Source organism: Felis catus, chromosome X (assembly GCF_018350175.1).
Source record: "Felis catus isolate Fca126 chromosome X, F.catus_Fca126_mat1.0, whole genome shotgun sequence".
NCBI lineage: Eukaryota > Metazoa > Chordata > Mammalia > Carnivora > Felidae > Felis > Felis catus.
Window position 1 is genome coordinate 98,597,873 of NC_058386.1, and position 9,073 is coordinate 98,606,945.

Here is a 9,073-nt window from a genome sequence, read left to right on the forward strand (position 1 = left end):
AGGCTCTGAGCCATCAGCCCAGAGCCTGACGCGGGGCTCAAACTCACGGACCGCGAGATTGTGACCTGGCTGAAGTCGGACGCTTCACCGACTGTGCCACCCAGGCGCCCCAATGTTTATTTATTTTTGAGAGAGAGAGACAGAATGCAAATGGGTTAGGGGCAGAGAGAGAGGGAGGCACAGAATCCAAAGCAGGCTCCAGGCTCTGAGCTGTCAGCACAGAGCCCGACGCGGGGCTTGAACTCAGGAGCTGTGAGATCATGACCTGAGCCGAAGTCAGTTGCTCAACTGACTGAGCCACCTAGGTGCCCCAAATATATGTTATTTTCATATGATGATAAATACAATACGAAAAATAAAGTAAGGAAGGGGGGGATAGGGGATGGCAGGGGTGGGTGTTGCATTATGCATTTTGGATTGGGTGGTTGTCTTCGTCCCTTCAGGCTGCTATTAGAAAAAATACCACAGACTCAGTGGCTTAAACAACAAGCATTTATCTCTCAATGTTCTAGAGTCTGGGAAGTCCAAAATTGAGGCACTGGTAGATTTGGTGTCTGGTGAGGATCCTCTTCTTGGTTCACAGCTGTCATTTGGCTGTGTCCTCATGTGGCAAAAGGGGTGAGGAAACTCTCTGAGGTCTCCTTTATAAGGACACTAATCCCATTCATGAGGGCTCCACACTCATGATCCAGTCACCTCCCCCCAAAGGCCCTTCCTCCTAATACCATCGCACTGGGAGTTAGGATTTCAACGTAGACATTTTGGCCAGGGGACACAAACACTTAGTTCAAAACAGTGGTCAAGGAAAACTTCACAGAGAAAGGGACAATTAATGAAGACCTGAAAGAGGTTGCTGGAGTGAACCATGCAGATATATGGAAGAGTATTCTTGGCAGAGGGAATAGCCAATGCAGAGAGCTCAAGTCCAGAGGTCGCTTGCCGTTCTAGGAAAAACAAGGAGCCTCCTGTAGCTGGAGGGAAGTGAAGGGGAAAGCGGTTGGGGGTGGGCAAGTTGCTTAGGGCCTTGTAGGCCCTGGGTCAGGACCAGGACTTTTAGTGTGAGTGAGATGAAAAGACATTGGATGAGCAGCATCACGGGCTGCAGGGAAAGAGACTGTGGATCAGTGGCCTGTACGTGGAGGATGGACTGGTGGCAAGGATGGAAGGAGGGAGGCTACGTTGGGGGTTGGGGGAGTAATCAGATTTGCCTCCGGTGTTCTTGTCTGCTCTTATCCTCTCCCCTTGTGGGGATGGGGGAGTGGTGAGATTCGTGACCCTGGACTTTGTGCCACAAGGGTAAAGGGGGAAATAAATCAGATATGAAAGTGTGCCCAACATTTGCAGATGTGTTTGCTGTAGGCTAAGAGCCAAACACACCCTGGCAACTTGAATCTCTCCCTCTTTTGTCCCTTATTCTACCTCAGAAAATGCTCCCAATCTATTCCTTGAGGATTCTTAGGCATGTCCCCCTCCTCCCCCAGCTCAGTATGACCTAGGTCTTTTGTCCTGTTTTACCTCCTGCATTTGACAGAGAAAGAGATAAAGACTTCTGCATTGATGTGAGTGGAGATCTTATTATAGCAGCCACCTGTGAAACAGCGGCGGGAGGTAGAGATGCTTAATGTGTAAAATGTTCATTGTCCTGGAAAAAATCAATACCAAAATGTGGACTTAATGGCATCCCTTGGGGAATGGGAGTCTGGGCAGTGTGATATTCTAGTTAATTGAAAGGTAACCCATTCCTCACCCCTGCTTTCCCCCACTTTTCTTCACATTAGCTCTTGTGTCTGAGTATAAAAATAATGGTTTTTACTGGGCCTTTATAAAGGGCTGCACTATGCTAGGTGTTTTATAGACATTGTCTTATGTAATCCCTGTAATCACTGATGATGCAGACTTATCGCTCTCCCCATTTGAAAGTTGAAGAAGCTGAGGCTCAGAGAAAGTAAATTACTCGCCCAAAGTGTCCCAGCTCATAAACGGCCAAGCCAATCTGTCTGATGCTGAGGATCAGCCTCAGCAATCAGCGTTTGTCCTTCATAGATTCTATTGTGACTGGTTTTGGGGGCTTTAGACAGGGCCTGAGCGTTACCATGTGGGTAGTCTAGGGAGACAGCTCAGGGCAGCAATGCAGGCAGAGAGGGAAGTCAGGAGCTTGGGAGGTGCCATGGAAGCCTTGGGAATGAGGTGCATTTATTATTTTTTAAAAAGTAAGAGACCCAGCATCAGCTCATTTTCTTAGTGTTGTGCTCTTGCAGTGGACTGCAGACAAGCAATGTTCATCGAGAACAGTGTTATGTTACTATAAGCATTAAACCTCCTTAATTTAGTTACCTAGTTTTTATTTGGGGTGGGGGGGATGCAAGGAAACCAACCTGAAATAGCTTTAAATCCAAAATTCAGACTATTTGCATGGGCGCATGAGTGGCTCCGTCAGTTAAGGGTCTGACTCTGGTTTTAGCTCAGGTCATGATCTCACGGTTTTGTGAGTTCGAGCCCTGCATCAGGCACCCCACTGACAGTGTGGAGCCTGCTTGGGATTCTCTGTCTCCCCTTCTATCTGCCCCTTCCCCACTTGTGCTGTCTCTGTTTCTCTCAAAATAAATAAACTTTAAAACAAACAAACAAAACAAAATCCAGGCTATTTTCAATAAATATCATTTCATTCCTTTCAGTCACATTTACTGATATGAGCTAATGCTAACAAAGTGTCAAAGTGAGACCTATTTTAATAAACAGATAAGAAAAATTGTATTCATTGTCCTACACAGATGGAGTCTTACATAGTTTAAAAATGTCTGAAAATGTTTACTTTCTTCCAGAGGATTCAAAGCTCTTTTTGCCATTTAGTTTATCCTCCTTATTTGGTTCACAAAGCCAGTTTTCACAGACCAGTGAATGATACCTTGATCTCCGCTCCTCTCAATTACTGCAACATTTGAATGAGAAGTTCTGTGCTCAATAGCTTGCCTCTCCCCCTCCAGCTCTTCTCTCCATCCTTCTCCACCCTGCACTCGGCCTCTGGAGGCTGTCCTGTAGGGATGACATCAAGGGCCTCTGCTTCTTTAGTTGGGCCTGGATGGTAATGGCATCCCCAACTCCTGTCACTAGCCCCGGGCACCCGCACCTTTATAAATAGTCCATTTACTAACCTTCTCTTTCCAAAATACTTTCCTTGAGTATGCTATCTAATTCCTGAGGGGACACTGACTCATGCAGGTTTTGAATGATGTCTGTATCTTTATTTCACCTATGGGTCTGAAACCGATTTCAGGGTAATATAATCAACTACCAATTTGAACGTACAAAGCTCCATACAAGTCCGGTGATTGGGTAGTGATTGGCCATCGGGTTTCTGTGACATGAGTTTTAGGAATCTGGATACAGAGAGATTGTGACTGGGAAAAAGATAGGACCAGAGCAAAGGGTAATGGTGACTAGTCTGGCCTCTTTGTTTCCCTATCAAGATCCTTCTAGCCAGGCTTGTGTCTCAGGCATGGAGTTAAGGCAGGAGAGCCCTGTCAACTGGATTCAATGCCTGCAACTGGTCTAAGGAGTAAAGTAGAAACATCTGGCATAAGTAAGGGGCTTAGGAAAGGAATCTCGGTCAAGAATCAAACAGACAGCATGACCCAGGAGAACACTGGATTGTAAACTGAGGGAAGACATTGGGACTACCTTGTTCATTGCAATGTGATTACCTGTCTCATTAGTCCCTCGCCAATAGACTGGCAGATAGCAGGCATTCTATAAACATTTGAATGAATGAATGAATGCTGGAGGATAAAAGAGCATGATGACTGAATACACAAAGAAGTTAGGGGGCTACCCTAGGGAGAATCCTAACTCAGGTATCGAGATCCATATTTGGGAATAAATGGTAATTTGCCTTCCATGGCTAGGAAAGCCCCAGCTGTGCACTACACATAATCCTTTGGGCAAGTTAGACTGCTGGAGCCAAGGACCAGAACCCACAGTCAGTTTGGCCACTACTAGTTATTTTTAAGTTTATTTATTTAGTTTGAGAGAGCATGAGATGGAGGGAGGGGCAGAGAGAGAGGGGGAGAATCCCAAGCAGGCTCCATGCTGTCAGCACAGAGCCTGACACGGGGCTTGCAGGGATCAATCCCAGAAACTCCAAGATTATGATCAGAGCCGAAGCCAGCAGAGGTACACTTAACTGACCGAGACACCCAGGTGCCTCTGGCCACTGCTAGTTTTAAATAGAGAAGAAGAGCAAATGGGGATCTGATTTGATGAAGGTCTTCTTGGGGCATAAGTAGCTATTTGAAAAAGTAGGGAGTTTTTTTCCTACTGAAAACAAAATGTACTCATGTAGTCTCTTTTACTAGAGACATGGGACATATCATTTTCAGGCATTCTTGCCTAAAAACACAAGATCACATGGAAGATCTAGTTGCAGATTTGTGCCTTGTAGTTCTTTTGACACTTGTACTGGCACAGCCAGTGGTTTTACTTGAGTATAATGTAAAAAAATAGGGTGTAATGTGCAAGTGAAATGTTTTGGGGTTTTATTTTATTTTATTTAAAAAAAAATTTTTTTTTTCAACGTTTATTTATTTTTGGGACAGAGAGAGACAGAGCATGAACGGGGGAGGGGCAGAGAGAGAAGGAGACACAGAATCGGAAACAGGCTCCAGGCTGTGAGCCATCAGCCCAGAGCCTGACGTGGGGCTCGAACTCACGGACCGCGAGATCGTGACCTGGCTGAAGTCGGACGCTTAACCGACTGCACTACCCAGGCGCCCCTGTTTTGGGGTTTTAAAAGTGAGGGGCGCCTGGGTGGCTCAGTCGGTTACGGGTATGACTCTTGATTTCGGCTCAGGTCATGATCTCATGGTTCATGAGTTCGAGCTCCACGCTGTTAGCATGGAGCCTGCTTGGGATTCTCTCTCTCCATTTTTCTCTGTCTCCTCCCCTCCTCTCAAAAATAAATAAATAAACTTTAAAACAAAAAGTGAGTGTGCATGTGATTAGAGGATCTCTGTTTTATCATTTCTTCTTAGGTCTCTTGAGGACTTCTTCTTGGCAATGATTGGTGGGGAGAGGGACACTTAAAGTCACACCCTGTGCTATAAATTAAGAAGGCAAATTACAGTACTGGAAGGCTGGATGTTTTAGATATATCAGATATTGCATCTGGAGAGCCTCTCCGAAATTCAGATACCTCCCTATCTCCACATTGATCAGAATCAGTTGGGAATCACCAATTTAAACTTTGTATCAATTTGGACCAGCCTCTTTCCTTCCCACTATGTGAAATGGAAAGTTACCCTGAATTCCATGAAGCATGAAAAATGGTGTGGGAGACGTTGGGTCAGTGAGGTTTTAGGCTCAACCAGTGGTAACAGATTATGGTGATCCAAAGTGAATTGTTCCTTTCCACTCAACCCCTGAATTTTTTAACATTTCAGGTCAGCCTTGGTAGCTAGAGTTGGTGGGAGAGAGCACCTTCACAGCCCTGCTGAGCACCAGCTGACAAAAAAAAATGAGATCATGTCTTTCTTTTACACAATTTTAATGTAATCCTCACTAGCATTAGCGAAAATTGCTTTTTGGTGGCTGGAGGGAAGCAAAGAGCACTCGACTGTCTTAACATCCTCATCCCTGACAGCCTCTGTTAAAATGGAAAATTGTTGCGTTGGGAAGATCAGCTTCAGAGACTCTGACAGAGGGCAGCAGGTTCAAATCAACCTTGATTAATCCATCTTCCTTGAAAATTGGCTGTGTAAAATGGTCAAGGTCATAAGGAGACACTTCACTCCCTGATCCTGTTCACAGAGTGATTGTTCTGTCTTGTCCATGTAGAACACTAAATGTGCCATAATTATGGTGGGGGGAAGGGATTCAGAAAAGGAAAAGGAAGGGACGGGAGGGAGGGAGAAGAGTTTTGGGAGCAGAGATGAAAGTAAAAGAGAGCGGATGCGAAAAAAGTAAGAGGTGACAAAAGAAATGAAAGGTGGGGGAAAAGGTGGTTATAATTCAGCCCCAGCAGGGTATTGATAGAGCCTCCAGGGCATGCTGGGAGCACACTCTAGGGAACTGAGGAATAAAACCTAGATTAGGAGGAAGGGGAAAATGGTATAAAATCTGGCTTCTTGGAATGTGGGGGAAGCTGACAGTGCAAATATCACGTCCCAACGGGAAGGGGACAGTTTTACTCTCGTGGAGGCTCTGGGGCTCTGTACTTATGGGAAGTATGACAGGAGTGCATTTCGGGGAGTACAAGGCCAAGATGGTGACAATGCCCATTTCTGTACCTGTTTGCTTAGGAGTTTGGTCGGAAAGGGGCCAGTCTAGCCCCATGATTAGCATCGTATGGGGTGGGGCTTAGGGGAGACAGAAGCTGCCAGTGCCCACAAGTCCTAGGTAGGCATGGAGAGGCCAGTGGCTCAGGTATCTGTGCTGTTTAGGGGGCCTTCCAGCCGAAGAGGGCTACAAAGAGGCTGTGTTTGGCACTGGCTGAGCTGAGTGGTTTCCAGGACCTTGGCAGCTGTGGGTGCTTCTCCCGGGTCTGCTGTGGGACAGGTGCCGCTGGAAGACCCCACCCCGAATTTCAGGCTAGGACAGGATGAGAATTGTATTTGGAGGAGGGTGAGTCTAAGAGAAGGAACAAGGTACAAGAGAGGGGAGGCATGGAGAAAAAAAAAGCTGGAATAAGGGAAAAAAAAAACCCAGTGTGTAAAAAATATGTTTTAGAATCATAGATTCAGGAAACTGGAGAAAAGGAAAGATCCTTATGGCAAGAGAAGGAATGAGCAAAGCGTCCTTCCTTCTTCACCTTCCCACCATTGAACCTGTTACTGATGTCTGAAAAAGTCTTGTTTTCTATGGATGGTTTATGGGCAGAACAGTTTTATGTATTCTGCGCTAATTTGACCTTGAGTGATTTCTTGTGCCTCAGTGGTGGCATACTGCATATTCTAGTTCTAAGTGTCCTAAAAGCTATTGCTCAGATACCATCCCATGTACTGTATCTAGGATTTTTCTGCATCATGTGGTGGTGGTGGTACTAGAGCGCTGAAGACACCAAGTGAATGGTTTCTGGACCCTCACCCTTTCACATACACGAATCAATTTCAACGTGATCAAAGGAAGTGGTCTGCCCAGCCAGCCTGGCCCTGCCTGTGTATATGGGTCCCTTCCTGCTCCACTAATCAGGATCCTTTTAAAAGATTTGCCTACTCAGTTAGCTGTTCTCCAGGGTGGTGAGGCGTGGCTGGCCTCTCTTGCCAGATGTGCTAGCTGCTTCTTGTAGCACCCCAGGGAGCCAGGTTTTAGTGGCCGCTTACTTGCTATTTCTGAAAGGATTGGATATGTCTGTATTCTGTGCTTTATGTGTTGCTTCTGGCTGCTTGCAGAGGTGGAGAGAGCCAAACGCCACGGATATTTGTCTAAGGTGGTTGTTACCCACAATCTCTGATGTCAAGGGAGGCAAAATTAATGCTAAAAGCAGGAAGAGTCCCTTGTTGGCCTTTGGAATGCACTTGGCTGTACTTGATTCATTCCATATGTTTGGTAACCTTCCTGAGCTTATTGGAACACTTAATAGCATTTTAAGCTCTTTCCTAGTAGAAGGAAGAGGTTACTCCCCTTTCCATTGGTAGCAAGCACGTTTCTGGAACTATGTGCTATAGTGGAAAAAGGACTGGATGGAGGGGGCAGAGCACTAGTTCTATCAGGTATCAACCTGGTGAACTTGGACACCTGGGTCTCAGTGTTCTCATCTGTGAAATGGGAATGTTGGGATAGTGTAAGTGTTTCTCAAACTTCCACATGCATTGGAATCACCTGGCGGGCTTGTTATAGCACAGCTTTTTAGGTCCATCGCTCAAGAGTTTCTGATTCAGGTGGAGCCTGAGAATTTGCACTTCTGTAAATTCCCAGGTGATGCCGACATGGTTGCTCTGGGGAACCACACTTTGAGAACAATTGGACCAGACGATATCACCAGACTGTCTCTTTCTTAAATGTTGTGGTTGTGTAACTCTGTGGAGCATGGAGCATGGTGGAGAGTAGCCAGAGGGAATGGACGGCCGGCTCTGAGCCTGTTTTTTTTTTAAATAAATTTTAATGTTTATTTCTTTTTGAGAGAGAGAGAGAGAGAGAGAGAGAGAGAGAGAGAGAGAGAGAGAGAATATGAGTATATGAGTGGTAGAGGGGCAGAGAGAGATGGAGACACAGAATCTGAAGCAGGCCCCAGGCTCCAAGCTGTCAGCGCAGAGCCTGACGCAGGGCTTGAACTCATGAACCGTGAGTTCATGACCTGAGCCGAAATCGGACACTTAGCCAACTGAGCCACCCAGGCGCCCCTGAGCCTGTCTTTTAGTCAGAGTTAGAGGTAGCCCAGGGGCACTGAAAATTAGTTCTTTTCCCAGCCCTGAGCCTGAAATCTGTACCAGAAGTCTCTTGGTTGGCTTTCGGTCCCTGTTAGAACGTAAATATGCTACCGGGGAAGAGAAGGCAGATACTTACCAGTCATTAGTTTCCTGAATTCATTCCTGTCACTCAGCAGGTCCTGTAGGACTGGGATAGAGGACAGACAAGATTTAACTAGGTAAGACAAGGGCTATAGCAAAGCTTGCTTCTTGGAGAAGGCCAGCCTAGGTAAGGTATAGTGGTGGCTCTGGCTAGCATGAGGACAGTAGGGACCTAGGGGGTTGAATGGTGATGAAAACCAACCTATTTTAACCAGGTGATCTTGGAAGCAGTGTATATTACAAGAATATAAATGCTGATAGTTATTGGAAAAGTAAACTAATACTTACCATACAGTCTGCAAAGTTCTAGAAGAGAAGAAAACAGAAGATAGAGGGACTACACAAAGCAGAACTGTTTCATAAAGTCTAGCATCAGTGCTTTCCTTATCTACCCACTTTTATTTATTGCAAACTCACTGTGTGCCAGATACTACACTAGATGCTTCATGTGAATCATTACATCTAACATTCACAAAAATCATACAAAATATTATTAACTGACTTTTATATATGAGGAAACTGAGATCCAGAGAGGTCAGGTGGCTAGCTCATGGTCACACAGCTGGTAAGTA